Genomic DNA, 10,052 nt, shown 5'->3' with positions numbered 1-10,052 from the left:
CTGGAATAGGGGAGACGCATGGTGCGCCTGTAAAACCTAGGCAAGTAATTATGAAGTACCTTGACTACTGTGATAAAGAAGCCATCTTAAGGGCATTCCGGAATAGGAAAAGCCCTCTCAGAATACAAGGACATAATGTGCTGCTATTTGCAGACTACTCGGCGGCGGTTGCGAAGAAAAGAAGAGAATTCAGTAATGTGTGTTCGCAGCTATATCAAAGAAAAGTCAAATTCCAGCTGTTATATCCAGCAAAACTGCGTGTCACCCATGCGGATGGATCTACAATAATTTTTCATGAGCCGTCGGCGGCAGAAGACATGCTGGACTCTCTTCAGAACAGAGGGCAGGAGAGAGGAGAAGACCGCAGACAGAGGTCCTCATCACCGCAACAGGACTTGAGTGACGGAGAAGGGTGGCAGACGAACTCTCAAGATACTGGGAGAAGACGTCGTGAAAGAGAAGGCCGTTCAGGGACGGACAACAGACGTACTTCCAGGAGAGAGGGGAGATCGTTTCCGAGGAGATGACTGTACCGGTGATGTTTAAGTTATGGTTTGAACATGACCCGCCACTTGTAGTAGTGGGACCTGTTGCTTAATGGGAATGACTCCTCTGTTATGCTTATGATTATAATTACCATTGGTATTGATGTATGGGGGACGGTACCATTTAGAATGTTTTCTCGTTCAAAATAAGCCTGTTTGTTAAATGTGATGGTCATCTTGGGGGACAAATGATCATAGGCAATTAACTGTTTGAAGTAGGAGGTCGAGCGGGGGTCGCAACCCAGAAAAAAGGAAGTTCCAATACAACATATATAGTTAGGGGCTGCTCTAACGGTTAGGGACAGGGGGTAAGGGGGGTGGGAAGGAGAATTTATTGAGAAGTTTTGAAAAAGAGGGGGGAAAAGGGGGGAGGGGAAAAAAAAAAAAAAAAAGGCATTTGGTAACTTTTGTCCATCTTGAACGTCATTTGAAATCCGGCTACAAGGGTATTGGTTGCGAGGGTAATATAAAATGAAGATCATCTCGTGGAACATAAAGGGGCTGAGGTCTCCCCATAAAAGATGGATGATCCTCAGGCATCTAAAGAAACTCAAGCCTGACATTGTACTTCTACAAGAGACTCATCTTGAGGAGAAGGACTTTGACAGGATGAAGAGGTTATGGGTGGGGGCAGTTTTTGGTTCCTCAGCATGTGATAGGAAGGCAGGAGTTTTGACGTTAATTAATAAGCAGCTCAATCACACGTTAATAGGGCATTCTGCGGATACGAAGGGCAGGTGGACACAGGTTCTGATACAGGTACAGGATACGCAATACAGCATATACAATGTATATGGCCCTAATACTAGCAATGGTGTTTTCTTTAGCGAATTGGAGGCCAAGGTACTAGGGGACGCGACTCCTCATAAAATCATTGGGTGAGATTTTAACTCAGTGGTTAAAGGCGCAGAAGACAGAAAACGAGAAGGTGACAGGGTTGGGACTGATGGGCCACAGGACAATAGGATGCAACCCTTCATGGAGGGAGCGAGTCTGGTAGACCCCTGGCGTCAATTGCATCCGGATGATAGGGGTTTTACATTCTACTCCAGCTCACAGCTCTCGTGGTCAAGGATTGACTATATACTTATTTCACATTCACTCTCATATAGGGTGGAAGGGGCGGAGATTGGCGACTTGGTTCTATCAGATCATGCTCCTGTATCCATAGAATTGTTTGAGTCATTCCCAAGAGGGTTAGATTATATCTGGCGCTTTCCTTCTCATCTGAGTACAAGGGAAGAGTTTGTAGAAAAGCTATCCATTTGGTGGGAGGAGTTCAAGACTGATAATGAGATCCACTTAGATGATCCGCAGTTGTTCTGGAACACATCAAAGGTGGTGATGAGAGGAAAGATTATGGGGTATATAGGCAATATGAAAAAGAAAGCCCAAAAATCCTTTAGTGAAGCGAGTCAGAAAGTCAGGACAGCATATTCTAATTTCAGGAGTAACCCGTCAGATATTAACAGACAGGATTGGATCGTCGAGCGACGAAATTTTGAAACATGTGTGAAAGAAAGAGAGTCTCTGAGACAGTCGGAAATGGAGACCAAGCTTTACAAATATGGTAATAAATCGGGGAAGTTGTTAGCAAACCTAGCTAAGGGAATGAGGAGCCCACAGCATATTGCGTTCCTGGTAGACAAGGAGGGGAAAGGGAGTCATGATCCTGCGGTTATTAGCAACATTGTAGGCTCCTATTATGAAGCCTTATATAAGGATGAAGCAGTGTGTGATCTGACAGATACAATCTTGAATAGAGTGAAACTACCAAAATTGACCGAGGAACAATTACTTAGTCTGAATGCTGACATATCATTACAGGAGTTGCAGGAGGCCATCAGGCACTTGGGTAATTCCAAAGCCCCAGGGCCTGATGGGTTCACAGGGGAATATTTCAAAGCGCTAATACCTCAGGTGTCTGATGTCCTTTTGGAATTATTCAAAGGTGTTTTTCAAGGGCGTATGTCGCTGGATAACGAGAATATGTCATACATTAAGCTACTCCCCAAGCCAGGGAAGGATCCAACGTCACCAGGATCGTATAGGCCTATATCTTTAATCAATGTTGATGCGAAACTGCTGGCCAAGATTGTAGCGGATCGTTTAGCAAAATTTTTGCCCCAGTTGATAGGAAAAGAGCAGGTAGGGTTTGTGAAAGGCAGGTCTGCCGTAACCAATATAAGGACTGTCCTGACTGTTCTAGATCGAGTTCAACATCTTCCGGAAAGGGGGGAGCATCCAGTCATGCTCACCTTAGATGCGGAAAAGGCATTTGATAATGTCCGGTGGGCATGGCTGGAGGCAGTGTTGGATAAGATGGGATTTAAGGGAGCTTTTAGGGCCTATTTATCTCAAATGTACCGTAACCCGAGAGCAAGGGTATATACACAAGGCTTTTTATCTAAACCCTTTCAACTCCAAAAAGGTACCCGACAGGGATGTCCGCTATCCCCTCTCCTGTTCAATTTAGCTCTAGAACCACTGGCCAGGGAGCTGTGTGACTCAAATTCATTTGAAGGCATCAAGGTTGGAGGGTTTAGGGCAAAGGCAGCCTTGTTCGCGGATGACGTGATATTATTCTTAGCCCGCCCGAAACAGCATTTGGGTAAGATCATGGAATTACTATGTGAATTTGGGAAGTACTCAGGTTATGCAGTGAATAGAAGTAAATGTGAGTTGCTTCCATTAGCCCAGGGAGATGATGGGAAAGATATTGGCACGGAGGAGTTTGGCATTGCTAAACCGGCGACGCAGATTACCTACCTAGGGATCAAAATAGGGAAATCACCACATTCCATTTATAGGCTGAACTACCCGCCTCTATTCGCCAAAATTAAAAAGGATCTGGAAAGGTGGATGAATCTACCCCTATCCTTAATGGGACGTTGTCAATTGATTAAAATGATGGGGGCAGCGAAGTTAATGTACCCTCTGCAGACAATTCCTGTTCTCTTGAGACATGCAGATATCAGTGACTTGGAAAAAAACTTCACTAGGTTCTTGTGGAGAGGGAGGAAACCAAGGATTGCGTTGAAAAAGTTGAAAATTAAGAAGGAGCAAGGAGGGCTTAATTTTCCAGAATTGAGGGGGTATAATATGGCGTGCCTCAGCAGACACTTATTAGATTGGACGAATAAAACTTCGTTTTACTCAAACCTGGGTGTGGAGAGTCAGTTGGCAGCTCCTTGGAAACTGATTTCTCTTCTTCACACTCCGGTGTCAAAACTCCCATATATAGCAAGAAGGTCTCTTATTCTTAGGGATACAATCATTGCTTGGAAAAATGTGAGGAAGCTCTTTGGTCTGTCTTACTTATTCTCAAAATACCTTCCGTTGCAGGGAAATCCTAATTTTCCTCCCGGTTACAGCGAAAAATCTTTTCGAGAGTGGGCAAACAAGGGAATTACAAAGATGGGAGACCTGATGCACGAAAGGGAGGCCAGATGGGCATCAGTGGAAGAGTTAGTAGAAAGATGGGGTCTGCAGAAGCCAGCACAATTCCCGTATAGGCAAGTGCATAGCTATGTGAGGAGTATTATAAGAGACATTTCCAAAGAAGGGCGAAAGAATAAATTTGACTCCTTTCTGGGATATAATGGTAGGATGTCGATTTCAGAGATCTATAATATACTTAGGGCAACCTGGGAGGATCAGATGGTAGGCAAACTGTTCAAGAGGTGGGAGGATCAGTTGGAGATAACAGACTTAGCGCCCATCGCGAGGGCAGGTATTCAGGCATTATATCAAGCAGTACCTAGTGAGCTGATGAGGGAAACGCAGTTTAAAATTCTACACAGGGCAATATATGGATTTGATTTTCCACCCTCTCAGACTAGACCGGATAGGATAACTGCGTGTCCAAAATGTGGCTCACCAGGAACAGACTTGTTGCATGGTTTATGGTTGTGTCCCAATGTAGCTGGATTCTGGTCTCAGGTGTCCTCATTTATGAAAAAGCTAGGCAATACGGGGTACCAATTATCACCACAGTTGGTCATATTTCAGGCTGAAGACAAAGAAACATCTGGTGATGACAGGGATAGGGAAAGGAAGGGACTATCTGTTCTGGGACACAAGGTTCTGCTTGAGGCAAAACGGTGCCTATTGACGCACTGGCTGATGGTGACTGTCCCCAGTGCAGAGATGTTACAGAGCCGATTGAAACAGACATTTCTTATAGAATGGAGGGATGTGATTACCAGAAAGGAGAAAGGAGGTAAAAAGTGGTATAAAGTGTGGAGGAGCTTTATGATGCAGTACATCAGTAGTGCGGAATATCCCACTTTGTTGGGACCTTTTAAACTCACTGCCTGGTACCTACAGGAAGATCTAAAGGGACGATTGGGTACATTGAAAGTGTGATAATGCACGCGAGTAGTCTTATGCAATGAGAATGCAGAACAAACAATAAAAGAAAAAAGAACTGCTGTAGCTTTAGTCTCTAGTAGTCGGGATGATCAAGATGGACAAAAAATAGGAGGGGGGGAGGGGTGTTTCTGGGGAAGAAATAAAGGGATCATTAATAATATATGTTTATACAGCCGTTAGATATATGGGGATTGTTATTCTCTAAATTTTGCAGGGGCAATTGATTTGTCTCAATGTTGGATATGTCAGTTATTTATGGATGTAGGGGGGGGAGAGGGAGGGGGGATGGGAAAATAAAAGGGAAAAATTTGGGAGAGGTACATGTATTCCGTGAAGGATTGATGTTTTTGATATCTTGACTGACAATGGCTCTTTTTGTAATCTGTAACTGTCTACATGTGCTTTTCCTTTAATAAAAGTCTATTTAAAAAAAAAAATATCTTGTGTCTTAAAGCGAGAGGCACAAACAACCTCCCAGGAGGACAAAGATCAGGAGCCTCTGACTGGGCTGCCTGCACCTCTGCCTCCAATTCAGGAAAAAGAGCAGAGACCACCACACCCTCAGCCAAAATGGGACCCGGGTCTTCAAAATTCCCGCCTCCCGGAAAACAACGTGACAGGGCATCTGCCTTCACATTCTTAACTCCAGGGCGGAACGTGACAACAAAATTAAACCTAGAAAAGAACAAAGACCATCTGGCCTGTCTCGGGTTCAGACGCCTGGCTGACTCCAAGTAGGCCAGATTTTTATGGTCAGTAAATACGGTAATAGGGTGTCTGGCTCCCTCTAGCCAATGGCGCCATTCCTCAAAAGCCAACTTGATGGCCAACAATTCCCTATCTCCCACATCGTAATTTCTCTCTGCGGAGGAGAGTTTTTTCGAGAAAAAGGCACACGGTCGCCATTTGGCAGGAGAGGAACCCTGAGACAAGACCGCCCCCACACCCACCTCAGAAGCATCAACCTCAACTATGAAGGGTAAAGAAATATCAGGTTGCACCAAGATGGGAGCGGAAGCAAAACTCTCCTTGATATTAGAAAAAGCCTTACGCGCCTCTACTGACCAAGAAGAAAAATCTACCCCCTTTCTGGTCATATCAGTGAGTGGTTTAACAATAGAGGAATAATTCAAAATAAACTTCCTGTAATAATTGGCAAAGCCCAAAAAACGCCTCAGCGCCTTCTGATTCTCAGGAAGCTCCCACTCAAGCACAGCGCAGACCTTCTCGGGGTCCATGCGAAAACCAGAAGCGGAGAGGAGAAACCCCAGAAATTGAATTTCTGGAACCGCAAACACACATTTTTCCAGTTTCGCATCTAATTTATTCTCCCGCAGGATGAGCAAGACCTGACGTAAATGTTCCTTATGAGTCTTGAAATCAGGAGAAAAAATTAAAATGTCATCCAAATACACTAATACAAATTTTCCCATCAAAGGATAAAAAAATGCTGTTCACGAAATGCTGAAAAACGGCTGGGGCATTAATCAAACCAAAAGGCATAACCAAATTCTCAAAATGGCCCTCAGGGGTATTGAAGGCCTTCTTCCATTCTTCTCCTTCTCTGACCCTGACCAGGTTGTATGCCCCTCTTAGATCTAATTTGGAAAAGACTTTAGCCCCAACAACCTGGTTAAACAGGTCCGGGATCAGAGGAAGCGGATAAGGGTCACGAATAGTGATACTGTTCAGCTCCCTGAAATCCAAACAAGGTCTTAAAGAACCATCTTTTTTCTTAACAAAGAAAAAACCAGCGGCAACAGGTGACTTCGAGGGTCGTATGTGTCCTTTTCTCAGACTCTCAGAGATATAAGCACGCATAGCGATACTCTCAGGTTGGGAAAGATTGTATAAACGAGATTTAGGGAGCTTGGCGCCTGGGATGAGATTAATAAGGCAATCATACTCCCTGTGCGGGGGCAAATCCTGAACTCCACTCTCAGAGAAGACATCCGAAAATTCAGAGAGAAAAGATGGTACAGTCTTAGTAGCAACCTCAGAAACAGATGTTGTGAGGCAATTCTCTCTGCAAAAGTCACTCCAACCATTTATTTGCCTCGCTTGCCAATCAATGGTGGGGTTATGTTTAGTGAGCCAGGGTAGCCTCAACACTAGATGAGTAGGCAAACCGCTAAGGACGAAACATGACACATCCTCAACATGAGCATCACTCACAATCAAATGGATATTGTGAACTATGCCCTTTAATGATTTCTGAGAAAGTGGAGCGGAATCAATAGCAAAAACAGGAATATCCTTTCCCAGAGTGCGCACCTGGAAACCATGAGTTATTGCAAATTGATTATCAATGAGATTGACAGCTGCTCCACTATCCACAAAAATCTCACAAAAAATGCTCTTGCTCTCTAGCGCCACCCTAGCAGGCAGGACAAAACGGGAACCACAAGCAAACGGAAAACCTTCAATTTCCACCTCAACCCTGCCAATAGTAACAGACGGAACATTTTTAAAAGATTTTTTCCTGTTTGTTTCTTTATTACTCCCAGAAAACTGCCTGAATCTCCTAGAGGGACAAACATTTGCCAAATGATTTATACCTCCACAACAAAAACAAACCCTCCCATGCGAGCTGAATCTTCTATTGTCAGAAGCAATCAACCCCAGCTGCATGGGCTCCTGCTCAGAAGGGGCTGACAGCGACCGAGACCCCTGCGCACAGAATGAGACCGCTGCACTGTCCTGGGACTGAGTATGACAGGAAGGAGATATCTTGAAATTGCGGCTTGATACTACAAATGTTGTGGTGTTTACGTTCTGTTATACATAAATATATCTGTTAATCCCTAATTGTGTAATTGGGGTAAAATTGTGGCATGATACTACAGATTATAGGGTGCTCGTGTTCTTTTTCACATAATTCAATTCTTTAATCCATAATTGTGTAACTGGGGTGAAATTGCGGCCTGATAATACAGATTTTAGGGTGCTCACGTTCTCTTATATATTAGTACATCCATTCATCCTTGTTTTGGGTGTGAAATTGCGCCCTGACACTACTGATATTTTAACCCTTAATGCACTGTAACAGTAACTATATGTCTGACAAACAGGGGCCAGGCACTTATAAGGGAACGGGCAGTGGCCAAAATGTTTCTGGAGCTGGCAGAAGTAGCAGCAGAAGAAGGGGGGAGGTAGCAGCAGGCGCAGCAACAGGCCAGAGCTGCCAATGTCATCCAGCAGTCGTGCTTTGACCAGCAACCCAGCTGTCCTTGAATGATTGACTCGGTTTTCAACATCATCTCCAGTGACATCAGACAACCCCACCCAGGAGTTGGTGGGTTTCTCTGAGAACATGCTTAGTTGGCATGGCCAGGGAACAAGCTTTGTGCCCCCACCTGTCCGGAACCTGCTTCTTTCATTTTCTGTTCCTTCTGTTTGGGAAGTGTTGTATGCCGTCAGCTCGGTTCTGCTTTTCAACAAGGACGAGCTTCTTGAGGAAAGTCAGCAGCTACTGCCCAGCCAAAAGTGGAGGAGACATCCACTGCTTCCTCTGGTAGGCGGTCAAGTTGCGACGATGAGAGTCGCGTGGGAGTTGGTGTTCCGCGCAGTCAGGCATGCGGCCCTGAGACTGGCAGTGGTGACATCAGTGACATGCATACAGTATTGTGGATAATGATGTAGCCGATCGCCGATGAGAGCCGAGTGAAGAGGGGGCTTTATCATCATCATCCTGGTATAAGGGTGGCAACTTGCACGTGAGGCAGCGGCTGAGCCGACAGGGTACTTGTGTGGGCGTGAATCAGCAGGGTGGCAGCAGCATCTGCAACTAAGGAGCCTACCTGCCCGGAAATAACTAGCGGTGCACGGGTTCCCAGCAGCAGGCAGTCAGCACGGAGTGGTGGGGGAAAATGCCATACTCGCAGCTGTTGGAATTTTTTATCTAATCAAGTCACTGGAGGATGTCAGCGTGGCCAGTGGTAGAATTTGTGGGCAAAAGAGAAAGCATGGCCAGGGTGCCACTGTTGGCACCACGGTCATGCATCAACACATGCAGCGTCACCATAAAGTGGCCTGGAAAAACTGTGGCAATAATGTAGTGGTACAACCTGATGCAGCAATTGTTACCTCACCCAGTGGCCTGCACCCCTTCTCCAGCAGTCAAGGCTCCACCAGCTCAGCAGAAGGAAGCTGTGTTTCCTTCCCATCATCTACTGGTCCTGATGCTCCTACTCCTCGTTACTCGTTTAATCAGCAATCGATCACTGAGGTGATCGCAAAAAGACAACAGTATGCGTGTACTCATCCAATGGTGCAGAAGATGAACGTGTTCCTGGGCAAGTTGCTGGTACTACAGTCCCTTCCCTTCCATGTGGTTGACTCTGCACCTTTCAGAGAACTGATGGCTTGTGCCAAGCCAAGAGAGTCCTAAGCCGTCATTACTTCTCTAAAAAGGCAGTACCAGCCCTGCACACATATGTTGAACAGAACAGGGGCCAGTCCTTGAGCCTGTCAGTGTCTGCTAAAGTTCACAGCAGCGCCAACATTTGGAGCTGTAACTACCTTCAAGGATAATATATATGATTTACAGCCTACTGGATACATGTGGTTCCTGCCCAGTCACACCACCAACTTGGCCAGGTGACGGCACTGCCGCCTCCACGTTCTCAAGCTGTGAGTCCTGCACCAATGTCCTCCTCTGCCACCTTATCCTCCACCTGGTCCTCAGCTTCCACTGCAGGCACAATTCAAAATGCTCCTCCAGTGTACCACCTTTGCAAAGCACGGCAGAATCACGCTGTTCTGCACCTGGTTTGCCTGCACAAATAGAGTCACACTGGTGAGGAACTGCTCCGCGTCCTTCAAGAGGAAATCAAATCCTGGCTTTTTTCCTCACCAACTTAAAATCTGAACCATGGTCACCAATAACGGGAAGAACATCGTGTCGACACTGCGTCAAGGATGGTTGACCCATGCGCCCCCGAATGGCACACATGTTTAATCTGGTTGTAAAGCGGTTCCTGAAGTCTTCCAACCAACTGCATGACATCCCCAAAATGGTCAGGAAACTGTGCTTGTACTTCAGTCACTAGTCACTATTACACTTCATAACACGCCCTCCTTGAGCTGCAAATGCAGAATAGCGTTCTCCAACATCGACTCATATGCAACATT

This window comes from Bufo gargarizans, chromosome 5 (assembly GCF_014858855.1).
Source record: "Bufo gargarizans isolate SCDJY-AF-19 chromosome 5, ASM1485885v1, whole genome shotgun sequence".
Taxonomy (NCBI): domain Eukaryota; kingdom Metazoa; phylum Chordata; class Amphibia; order Anura; family Bufonidae; genus Bufo; species Bufo gargarizans.
The sequence above is the reverse complement of the archived record's forward strand: the minus strand, read 5'-3'. Positions refer to the sequence as shown.